The sequence below is a fragment of the Talpa occidentalis genome, unplaced genomic scaffold (assembly GCF_014898055.3).
Source record: "Talpa occidentalis isolate TD23 unplaced genomic scaffold, MPIMG_talOcc4v2.1 talOcc4.11, whole genome shotgun sequence".
Taxonomy (NCBI): domain Eukaryota; kingdom Metazoa; phylum Chordata; class Mammalia; order Eulipotyphla; family Talpidae; genus Talpa; species Talpa occidentalis.
Window position 1 is genome coordinate 30,372,022 of NW_023601104.1, and position 12,411 is coordinate 30,384,432.

Here is a 12,411-nt window from a genome sequence, read left to right on the forward strand (position 1 = left end):
GGCTTCTCTGTTCCCCTCTGGTTCTTCCAGGAGTCATCTGTTAGTTCAAGCAGCCTTTACTGGAGAAAGGTCCCTGTTCTAAAATGCCGATGTGGGGACACACTCCTGTGCGCCTGGTCTGCCCCGGGCGGTGGGTTCCTGCCCCTCTGGGCTTGGATGCAGGCCAGAGGGGGTCTGGCGTGGGCGAACTTCCCCCGCTCACCTCTGGCTCCTGAGGAAGCCTTCTGCAGGTAGTCTTTACTGAAGAAATGTCCCTGTTCTAAAATGGTGATGTGGGACCACTCCCTGCGCTTCTGGTCTCAGGCACACTATTCTGCGCGCCTGGTCTTGCCCCGGCTGTGGGTGCTCGCTCTCCCTGTGGGCTCAGACTACTGTTCAGAAGGGCCCGGTGTGGGCTAACTCCCCAGCTGGCCACTAGCTCCTTCAGTAGCCTGTGCTGGGGTCAAGTCGCTAGGGGCACCAGAGATCTCTCCTAGAGCCCTTGGGGAGCTGATTTCCACCCAGTGGGACGGGAGCAGAGGGGATGGTAGGGTACACCTCAACGGCTTTGGGGTGCTGTGTCTGCCTTGTGCCCCACCGTCGTGGGAACCCACGCCCCTAATTTCGTGCCCGGGTTCTCAGTTCCAAAGCCCTCAGTTCCAGGACGCGGGCTGTAGCCCAGACAGTGCGCGGAATGGCGCCTTTTGAATCCCGCTCCCCTGCCTGGGCGCCTTGTTCCTGCTCACTCAGGGAGGGCCTCCGCCCGGGTCTCAGTTCCAAAGCCCTCAGTTCCAGGACGCGGGCTATAGCCCAGATCAGTGGCGCGGGAATGGCGCCTTTTGAATCCCGCTCCCCTGCCTGGGCACCTTGTTCCTGCTCACTCAGGGAGGGCCTCCGCCGTCTCCCCGCAAGCCTAGGTCGCAGGCGCAGGGCCCTGGCAGCTGCAATCGAGCGCCGCTTTCGCGCAAGCTTACCGGGCGGCTGGGGCTGTGTGCTGGTGCTGGCTCCTCCTGGTGGGCGGGGCTCTCTTTAATGGCGCCTGGAGCTCACCTCCGCGGCGGATCCTGCAGGGTTCGCCTCAGCTCCCGTTCACGGGGTGTGGTGGCTGAAATAGTTCCTTTCACTCACAGTTCCCACTTGCTGCATCCGTTTTTCTTGTTGGGCGTTTGGTTTGTTGTTTCCCTCGTCTCTGCCGGTCGGAGAGTGCCGCCTCTGTGGCGGGGAGGGGAGCGGTTCTGCGCTTCCTCCCTTCTCGTCCTCTTTTATGGCAACTTTCTTCTTTGCGGGCAGTTTGCTGGAGTCGTCCGTTTATCTTCCCTGTCTCAGTTCTCACTGGGACCTGCCGCTTTCCTCCCTATTAACTTTTTTTAATGGGAGATCTTACTCGCAGCGTCTCCTCGCCGCCATGTTGCTCCGCCCCCTATCACATCAGTTTTAAGATGTATGAGCTTAGACACACGTTAGAGAGTGCTTGTCCTCACAGCCATCTGTTATCTGTATGAGTAGTATGTAAATTTAACGGTGCAGATTAAACCAGAGAAAAGAAACAAAAGTCTTTTACCCAGGAGCTTCCAACTATATCAAATAATTTCCAAAGTTGATGGTATCCTTTCCTGCTTATCCAGGGCTGAACTCTGCAGGCAAAGTTCAACACTTGAGATTTGCCTTCCTATACCAAATACCTATTAAATACATTTGAATTTTGAGTGAAATGTGTTATCAATGTGTGAAAGTATGTGTAGTGATTTGGAAGGCAACAAACTAGGAGCAAAGGCTCAAACTAGAAAATAAAAATGACATTTATTTAGCTCTTTGGGAACATAAATAACACAATAAATGACAAAAGCAAAACAAAACAAATAACATATTATATGACTGATCATCTCCAGGCACAAAAGCATTTATAATGACTATAAAAAAATAAATTTTATTATTTTCATCTGCTTCTCCCCCACCTTTTGGAAGTTGAGTTCCTAAGAACATTCCACTATGTATGTGGGGCTATACTCCACATATTGTGATATGACTGACTGAAGTTGTATTCCACTCCCATAGCAATATAAATTTCTATCCATGGGTATTCTGAAATAAACCTCTAGGAACTTAAATCAGGTGCTTTCATTAGCATCCTTCAACATGGGGAAATGTAGCCAATCCTCACCGAAACACAACCTGTTTGGATGTAAGTATTCTTCAGGCTTCAAAATTCTCCATATGAGCACCACACTAGGTCACCAGCTTTTCTGGCTCCAGCTGGGAGCCTCTCAAGCTGCACCAAAAAGTAAGAAAGAAAAAGCATTTTGACTTTTCTTCCTGGAGGTTAGGCAGCTCTCAGGGTAGGAAGGGTAAGGAGATTTTGTATCAAGCTTGCCTTTACATTCAGTCCTGGGGGGAGGGATGCTAAATCTATCCTATACACACCCTGTGTTGAGTGTGAAGTGTATATTCAGTATACTTACCCATAACCACACAAGGAAGGTAAGAGTAAATTAACAAATGACCAGGACCAAGCCCCTCAAAAATGAGGCAAATTCAGGGAACCAAGGCCACTGTCTGTAGTAATAAACACAGTTCACCTAGGTCCTTTCCTACAGAACCACATTAATCTCCTGATTCAAGAGGCACCTTTAGGCAGGACAGAGCACTGAAGGAAAATGTAACTTCTAGGCAGGACACTGCCACATGGAGTTTAGAGGTTGCAGTTTAGTATACAGCACATGAAGGCAGCATCACTAGTACTTAGAGCTGGAGAGAGCCTTGGCTGGACCACACTCAGCATCTTTACTAATGCAGCTTAATGGCGGTTGCCCAGATGTCGTTGCTGGGGAGCGGGGGAAGGACCCATCCTTGAGGAACGGAGTTGCCTTTGGGATGATCAGATGGCACCAGGTACTGATCCCAATCATGCCTTGATAAGAACATTGTAGAACAATTGTTTATTCCTGTTTTATTCCAAGCAAGATGTTCAGAACTAAGTATTCTATTTCCAAACTTAGCTTTCAAATAACTGATGTCAATTATATACATTTCATGGGGGTAAAAACTAAAGAATTTATAACCTTATGGATAATCACATAATGAATAGACAGTCAATCCTCATTATTTGCAGACTATGTATTTACAAATTTGCTTACTCACTAAAATGTATTTGTAGTAAAAATCACTACTAGTGATGTTTTTTGTCACTTATGACAGGCATGTTTCCAGTTGAGGTAGAGTAAAAGGATAATCTACCTCTTATTTTCATGCTATAAACAACTGTTCTTTCTGAAATCAATTTAGTATCATATTTTTCAAATCTTACGCTTTTTATTGGTGATCTGGCTGTTTAAAATGGCTCCCAAATCTGTGGTGAAGTGCTGATTAGTATAAGAAGGCTACGATGTGCCTTACAGAGAATATATGTTACAGAGACTTCATTCAGGCACGAGTGATAGTACTGTCAGCCATGAGTTCAATGTTTATGAATCAATAGTATTATTAAATAAGGTCTCTTTAAAAAGAAATACAGAGAAAACAATATTATGCACTGATTGATTGATGAAAATGTTGCAGCAGAGGCTCACAAGAACCTAACCCTGCATTCCTTAAGGACTGAGTTCAAGATTAGTAGCAGTTCAGAATGCTCTAATTCAGTGTTTGCAATTTCACAGAACATAGCTACCACAAGCAATGAGATGTGACTGCACTTCTGTTTAAAAGCTAAATTGTACACTGGCCAGAAATATACTTTTCCCAGAATGTAAAATTGGTATGCTAAAGAGCATTGTCGGAGCTTTGCAAAGAACTCAGAGATCATTTAGTTCAGTGACTTTTAAACCAAGTTTTGAAGAACCCCCTAGGCCCCAAGTAGATTTTTTTTTGGGGGGGGGGGGCCCCAGGGGGTAAGAGGGTTTCTAGAAAGAACAAAATACTTCCTGTCAACAATTGACTTAAGGTGCTTGCAGAACACATTCATTCCTTCTATTTGTTGTACATACTCATTAAAACGAAACAACAAACTAACCTGCATTTGAGAAGAATCCACTGCTAAAGTTTGAAGGTGACATTCTAGTCCACCGTTTTTATTTTCTAGCTAAGGAAACTGAGACCCACAGAGCTGCAAAACACCCAAATCATTAGTAGCTTCAGATTAAGATAACACTCCTCATTTCTAGCTCTCTCAGCTTTGCCCAGTAAGACAGTAAACATGGATCTTAAATAGTTTCCACAGGCAATACCCTTGGTCTGTTTAGCAGCAGGAGAGAGCTAGGAAAAGGAAGTCAATGCTTTCAATCAGCATAACAGCTATTGCATGGGAAACACAAAAGGGCAAGTCACAACCTGACTTTATGTTTCTTCACCTATTAAAACAGAGACATCTACTCTCAAGGATTAAGGAGAACTAAACAAGATGTTCATGATATCCACGAAACTTGGAAACTTTATGTAAACCATTAGGAATTTTTTAAAAAGAGAAATTAATAGACTGTAATAATGTAAGCATTTCATCAACTGCTTCTTGCTACCTAAGCAAAAGGCAACACCAAGAGCTTCACTCTGACCTTATCTGGATGAGTGCAGGTAGGGAGTGCTCAGCTTGGAGGTAATACTGTCGGAAAGGCTGCAAGAGGTGAGTGAGCGGGAACTCATCTGTAAAAGAAAGCAGCACAATACCGCGTTATCATGCTTGGTATCTAGAATGTATTTCTCAAGCCAAGATGACTAAGCCTATGATTCTGATATGATCAGATGTGTTTCATGTTGACCCATGATTTTCATGACATAGTTTAGAATTTCAAATCGTGAAAGTATCACTTGTTGTCCACCACTCTCTCAGCTTAAATTGAGATCATCCATGAGGAAAACAGCTGTCACTCTAGTATTCTCCTTTTCTTCACTGATTACAGAGGAACTTACTGGATCCCCAATATATTTGGACTCAATTTCACGCTTCTGAAGTAAAATTTCTCTTTTCTCTTTTTCTGTTTCTTTTCTAATTCTCTTTTCCTCTTCTCCTGTTCTCCTTCCAACATAACTCTGAGGGCCCTCTCTTCAGCTTCATAGAGTTCAGAGCGTTTTTATAAGTTTTCTCAGCCGCTGAAGATGATGCTCAAAAGTTTCATCTGCAGAGGCTGGAGGACACACTCCTACAGAAGAGATTCAAATGGCATTTAGACAAGACTTTTTTTTTTTTTTTTTTTTTTAAGATTTATTTTTATGCATTCAAGAGCTGGGGTATAGGGTAGAGGGTGAGAGGATTCACCAGAGACAGAATGGGACAGAACAGGCAGACTGACTGAAATACCTGCTGAGGGAGAAGCGGGTGAGTCAGGAGAGGTCTGCTGCACCATGTGGGTTGCTCCCTGGCCGGCTAGGGATTGGACTCGTGCTGCAGTGGCTGTGCATAGCTTCACAGTGCTGTGCTTAACCCCTGTGCCACCAGGGAGGCCCCTGACATGCCTTTTTCATATCCCAAATCTGTTTTCTAAGGAGCAGACTCAACGCCAGACTTAGAGCATGAATCTGCTTAGAATTTGCAGGACTTTTATGACTTGAAGAGAGAAGTTAGAAAGTTGCCAATTTTTTAAGTATACAATATAGCGAACAGCTAGATACAAATCATTTTAACTCCATAGAGACTACTTACTTTTACAGTAAGTAAAATTTCCTAAAATTTTCTCCTCCAAAGTGAAGAAGACTAATACATTGAGAATGTTACTGCTGAATTCACTTGGGAAAAGTTTAATGACTACTCTGACTACTCACCTCATGGAGGCCATGGGATAGGAAACATTAAATAGTCCTTATATTTTACATTCTAGTAGAGAAGAGATATGGATAGTGACAGTAGATGCAAACTCTTCTCTGATTCATAAAATTCATAATGTACTACAATGGAGTTATCTTATCTTGATACTTGAGTTGAAATTAGCCACGCTGAAGTCTGGCATGCAGAAGCTAATCACTTAGCTAGTAAATGAGGCTTGCTGAAAGTACAATGGTCACATCACAAAACTTAACATTAAGGGTTTGAAAGAATCACAGTTTTCATGTATTTTAAGCCACAAAAGGATAGTGGAACTTGTTAATTTGTGTACCCTCAAATATTCCTGTGAATGCCAATGGTACAGAACTCACTAAATAAGGCAGTATGTGGACCAATGAAGAAGAGAAATGCAAATGACAAAAACCAGGTGGCCACCTCAGCCTAGGTCAAAGATGATGATGCTGTTATCTCCATTAGTTTTTGAAGGATAGTGAGAGCTTAAAATTATAATGATGAAACTGAGGGACCTCCAGACAAATGTACTGATAAGAGCAAAGGTCTAGGTAGGCAAATAAAAAGCACAACTGGGAAATGTCTAGAACCAGCATGGCTGGAACAAACTTTGTCAGACACCTGGCTATGGTGTCTGACACCTCCTCTAAAGGCAAGAAACCACTGCGATTTTTTTTTTTTTTTATATTAAATTTTATTTTTATATTCCCCCATACAATTGCAAACGCCCCATTCTGACCCCAATCCTTCCCCTCGCCCCCCACCCCCCAAAAAGTGTCTCTGGTTCATAGTTTTTTGTTGATTTTGATTTTCACTTTCTTATATTCATTTTCCTGGTCCCTTATTTAAGTTTTCTAGATTCCTGCTATGAGTGAGACCATCCGGTATTTTTCTTTTTCTTTTTGGCTTATTTCGCTGAGCATGAGCCCTTCCAGTGCCATCCATGTTGCTGCAAATTGCATGTGTTTATCTTTTTTGAATGCTGAGTAATATTCCATGGTATATATGTACCACATCTTCTTGATCCAGTCATCTATTTTTGGGCATTTGGGTTGTTTCCAAAGCTTAGCTATTGTAAACAGTGCTGCTATAACATAGGAGTGCAGGTGCTCTTTGGAATTGATGTTTCTGTGTCCTTTGGGTAAATACCTAGGAGTGGAATTGCTGGATCATATGGAAGCTCTATGTTTAGTAGGTCCAGAAATCTCCACACAGCTCTCCATAGTGGTTGGACCAGTTTGCACTCCACCAACAGTGCACAAGAGTTCCTTTTTCTCCACATCCTCGCCAACATTTGTTGTTGCTAGTTTTTTTAATATGTGCCATTCTCACTGGTGTGAGATGGTATCTCATGGTAGTTTTGATTTGCATTTCCCTGATGACAAGTGATGTTGAACATTTTTTCATATGTCTGTTGGCCATTTGCATTTCCTCTTCAGAGAAGTTTCTTTTTAGCTCTTCTGCCCATTTTTTGACTGGATTATTTTCTTTGTTGTTGCTGAGTCTCATCAGCTCTTTGCAGATTTTTGTGATCAGTCCTTTATCATAGTGTTGGGTGCAAAAATGTTCTCCCAGTTGGTGGGGTTTCTCTTTGTTTTTGTTATTGTCTCTTTTGCTGTGCAGAAGCTCTTTAATTTGATGTAGTCCCAGCTGTTTATCTTTCTCTTCACTATCACTGCTTTGGGTGATGTGTCTGTAAAGATGTCTTTGATGTGCAAATCCCGTAGTGTTTCGCCTATATTTCCTTCTATGTATTTTATGGTTTCAGGTCTTATGTCTAGTTCTTTAATCCATTTTGAGTTGATTTTTGTGTATGGTGTGAGGTAGTGGTCAAGCTTCATTCTTTTGCATGTAGCGACCCAGTTTCCCAGCACCATTTATTGAACAAACTTTCTTTGCTCCAATGCATAGTCTTTGCTCCTTTGTCAAAGATTAGTTGACCATAAATCTGTGGGTTTATTTCTGGATTTTCTATTCGATTCCATTGGTCTGTATGTCTGTTCTTGTTCCAATACCATGCAGTTTTGATGATTATGGCTTTGTAGTATAGTTTGAAGTCTGGAGTGTGATGCCTCCATTTCCTTCTTTTTTTTCAGGAGAGCTTTGGCTATTCGGGGTTTTTGGTGATTCCATATGAATTTCATCAATAATTGTTCTATTTCTTTGAAGAATGCCATTGAGATTTTGATTGGAATAGCATTGAATCTGTATATTGCTTTTGGTAGGATGGCCATTTTAATAATGTTTATTCTTCCAATCCATGAGCAGGGGATGTCTTTCCATTTCTTTGTGTCTTCTTCTATTTCTTTTAACAGTGTTTTATAGTTTTCTTTGTATAGGTCCTTTACCTCTTTTGTTAGATTTATTCCCAAATATTTGATATTTTTTGTTTCAATAATAAAAGGGGTGGTTTTTTTGATTTCTTCTTCTTCAGATTTATTGTTTGTGTATAGGAAGGCTACTGACTTTTGCGTGTTGATTTTGTATCCTGCCACTTTACTGAATTGATTGATGAGTTGAATTAGTTTTTCTGTGGAGATTTTGGGGTTCTCTACATATATTATCATATCATCTGCAAATAGTGATAGTTTGACTTCTTCTTTTCCTATTTGGATTCCTTGGATGTCTTTCTCTTGTCTTATTGCTCTGGCTAGGACTTCCAGTATTATATTGAAAAGCAGAACCACTGCGATTTTTTGAGTTCAAAAGTGACATGCAGGTAGGCGGGGACATCCATGCAGTCTGCATAGCACTCCCTGTCCCATCCAACCATCCATACCTTCAAACTTCAGTGTTTCATATGAGGGAGCATGAAATATATGAGGGAGCATGACAAGTTTCAGACACTTTCTGAAGCACAAAATAAGAATAGAATAGCTACAACAACCTCACTCAGAAAAGTGTGGCCAGGAATGCCTGCGGTAGGAATGATGAGTCAAGGGGAAGACAGCACAGTGGGTTCCCACACTTGCCTCTCTTTTCAACTTGGCTACTAAAGGCTAAACATCTTCTGAGACTTCTTGCTTCAAAAGTTCTGAGGTACTGTTGACAAGCCTACTTACCCTATTGGGTAGAAATAATGAATTATCAAGCACTTTTCCTTAAAAAAGTGTGTGTTGGGGAGAGACAGTATGGTAAAGAAAGGAAGGGGGGACAGAGGAAGAAATGCAAAGCTACAGTTACCTTTCCTTGCTGCGGCCTCTTTCCTGAGTTTTCTTAACTTTTCCAAAGCCCGAAGAATGTCCACCATTCTTTTGGTATCTGCTTGTTTTTTCCTCACTTCAGATAAGACACCATCAGCAGCAGCTTTAAGTTCCTGCTCCTGGAGGAGAAAGAGTCCATGAGACTTTGCATAAGGTCTGTTGTAAAATGTTACAACAGAGAACAGCTGCCTGCAGAGATTTCAGATGATCACGCAGTCCTAGCGTTCAGAGAAACTACTGGATCTACATCCCAATTTCCTGGGCTTTACACAACTAGTCCAGCCAAGGGGTAATGCCCCTTCACTGATGATACAACCCTCATCTTAAAGGAGAATCTCGCCTTTCTGCAGCTTCCACATGGGCACTCATCTGTTTCTTCCTCAGAATTTCTCAAAGTGTAATTAAAGGAACATATGCCTCCAAAATGCCTTATTAAGTTGGGGTTTTCTTGTTAAAATGCAGACCCCAAAGATTCAAACTAGCAGTAATGAGGTTGGAAAGGCCCAGGACTCCACAATGTTGAGTAACAATCTCTGCAGTTGTGCCCCACTGCTCTAAAGATTCAGGCCCAAGGATATTTTCCACCGATAGCTGAAGACCACTTCTTAAGTTGGTTCACAAATACACAGACTAAATAACTCTGGTTCTTCAAGCCACTACTCATGAGTCTCTGCCTACAACCCTCACATAGGTGGTAGGGAGAACTCTCTTACCTAAAACTTTCTTTCCCATCTGTCAACTAAGTATCCCTAATTTCACCATTACAACCACAGCATGCCATTTCACTCTTATGCCTGTATTACTCCCTATGCCAGGAACTGGCCCTGTTGCTTTCCCTTGACTTTGACTATTTCCTTCAACACTCAGTTCAGATGTCACTATATCACCAGGAAGGGGCTCTGATACTTTCTCTCAGTTAGACTTTCCTTCTCTGAGCTCCTACTGCACCTACAACTGAAATCCTCACCATGCTGTGGTGCTAACACGATTCCCCAGAGAACCCATGTCCCTCAAGTACGAGGTCTACGTCCTATTCATTGTTATTCTCAGTACCCCACACTTTCACATAATGAGCCCTCTGCTGAATCAACACAAACTCCCTCAGATTAAGGCCTTGCCTCTCCAAGCATTCTTCTTTAAAAGACTGATATCCCTGGGGGTGTGAAGACAAAGTTTACTATCAATGCACTACATAGGGGTGTTATATCAGACTCTAGGGCTGTAGCAGACATAAGGAAGGAGGAAACTAGCTTCTTGTGGAGAGTGGTGGGATAAGGAAAAGTATCCAGAGGGAAAAAAAGAATGAGAATGACTTAAACTATATGACCAGTTTCCTTTCACCCAGGCCCTCACTGACAGCCTGAGATCAACAGGTTTGGCGTCAGACAACCAGGGCTCAAATCAGGAGTGAAACTGCCACAGGCCAATTGTGTGCTGGCAAGTTTAGTTCTCTATGCTTCAATTTCCTAATTGGTAAGACTGAGTCAATACCACCTAGAACTCAGGATTATATGGAAAATTCAAGATATGGTGTCTGTAAAGATGTAGCATAATGTGTGTGTGTGTGTGTACACTCAAAAGTGCTCAAAAACTCCACTGCTGGTCCTCTCTGGTGGCACAGGAGTTAAAAGTCTCAGTGCCATCAAACTATTGCCAGCCACTGCAGTTTAAGTTGGACCCCCACCTGGAAGAAAAACCCACATGGCACAGCAGACCTCTCCTGTCTGGCCCCCTGCTCCCCTCAGCAGTGTATTTCAGTGGATCCACCTGTTCTGCTCCCCACTCTGTCTCTGGCCCTGCACCTCTGGCCTATATCCCAGTTCTTGTGTGCATAAATAAATAAAAATAAAATCTTTAAAATAAAAAAATAAAACGCCACCGATGAACCTGGAGATTTGTTTATAACTTAAGAGCAAAATAATCCTGGGCAAATCATAACTACTGCCCCAGCAGCCAATAAGGGCATATGTTCCTTGAGGCAAGACCTCAAGTTCTCTTATTTTCTATCCTTAAAGTCACCTAAAACAGCACAAGACACAAGAACTGTGATACTTGTTAGCCTTGAACGTTAAGTGGACAGAAAGTTTGAGCAGAGAGAGATCTGTCCTCTCTAAAACAACTGTGTAATTCTAGACTTTTGTGTTTACACGGCTATATAGCGCACCTAGAGCATCTGTGGTGCACACGGTACATCATTAACTTGCAATTAATAAAGTCGGAAAGGCAAGGTATCTATTTTACAGAGGAGGAAAGTGAAGCTTAGTCCTGGGAAATGGCAGCGTAATGCCTCAAGTCCCTTCAGGTTGCCGACACCACTTGCAGCTCTTACCCTCTTTTCTCCTCCACCTCCTGCACGCATTTGACCCTCCAGCGGTCAATCTCCTGCTCGCGCTCCGCAGCTCGTGCGGCCTCCGCCTCCCGCTCGGCCTCGCGTTCCCGGGCCCTCTCGCGACGCCGCAGCCGGCGGCGCCGGACCCTCTCCAACCTCCGCCGCGCCTCGCCCACGTAGGCGGCCTGGGTCAGCAGCTGCAGCCGCTCGGCCAGTTCGGCCCGCAGCGGCGCGGCCTGGGCGTGCAGCTGTGCCCAGGCCGCGCCGTCGGCCTCGGCTTCGCGCAGGGCCTGGCCCAGGTCGCGCAGCCGCCGCACCAGGCGCAGAGCCCCGCGCAACCGCGCGCGCACTTCGCCGAGACTGGGCCCAGCGGGCGCCCGCGGGGGCAGCGGGCAGCCGGCCCGCCGCGGGGCTCCGAACACCGCCTCCAGCCACTGCCGGTCGCGCAGGCGCTGCAGGGCCGCGTCCCCGAGCACGTCGGCCGGCGGGGGCGCCTCAGGCCAGCGCGGGCTCCAGGGCGGCCCCGGGCCTGGGGGCGGCGGCCGCGGGCGCTCGCCGGCGTCGGACCCCGGGAAGGCCGGCACTGGGGTGGCGGCGGGGGCAGTGGCGGCGGCGGCACCGGGTAGAAGGCGCCGCTACCGGCGACGCCGCCGCCGCCGCCCCCGCGGGAGGCTTCCGCGGGGCCCCGGGGCTGCAGAGCCAGCGGCGGCTGGAGGAAGGGGGCGGAGGCCCCCGGAAAGGGCCCCGGCCGCTGCGGAAGAGGCGGCGGGAAAGCCGGGGAAGGCAGCGGCGGCGCGGACAGCCGAAAGGAGCGGGGGGCGGCGGCTGCGGGGGTGGCGGGCCCGGGCGGCCCGGGGCAAAGAAGGGCGGCAGGGACATGGCCACGGCTGAGGGAGTCTGGTCGTGACAGGAATCTGAGCGGCGCCGCCAGAGCGTCTTCCGGGAGGAAGTGACGTGTAGCAAGCGCGACGCGGGTCTGTCGCGGCTCTCAGAGCGCCCCTGTGCGAGTGTGGGCGATCATTCAGTCCTTCGAGTCATAAATACTGTCGTTAATGAGCATTTTCAGTGCGAAACTCGCTGCTCGCTTTCAGTGACGCTAACAGATACAGTTTCTCTCTTCGTGGAACTACCTGTCTAGT

General features: G+C 45.5%; 1 pseudogene; it reads right to left on the minus strand.

Annotated features, from left to right (window-relative positions):
• Positions 1–2,145: 2,145 nt before the first annotated feature.
• Positions 2,146–12,151, minus strand: LOC119238745 (programmed cell death protein 7-like; annotated as a pseudogene).
• Positions 12,152–12,411: the final 260 nt, after the last annotated feature.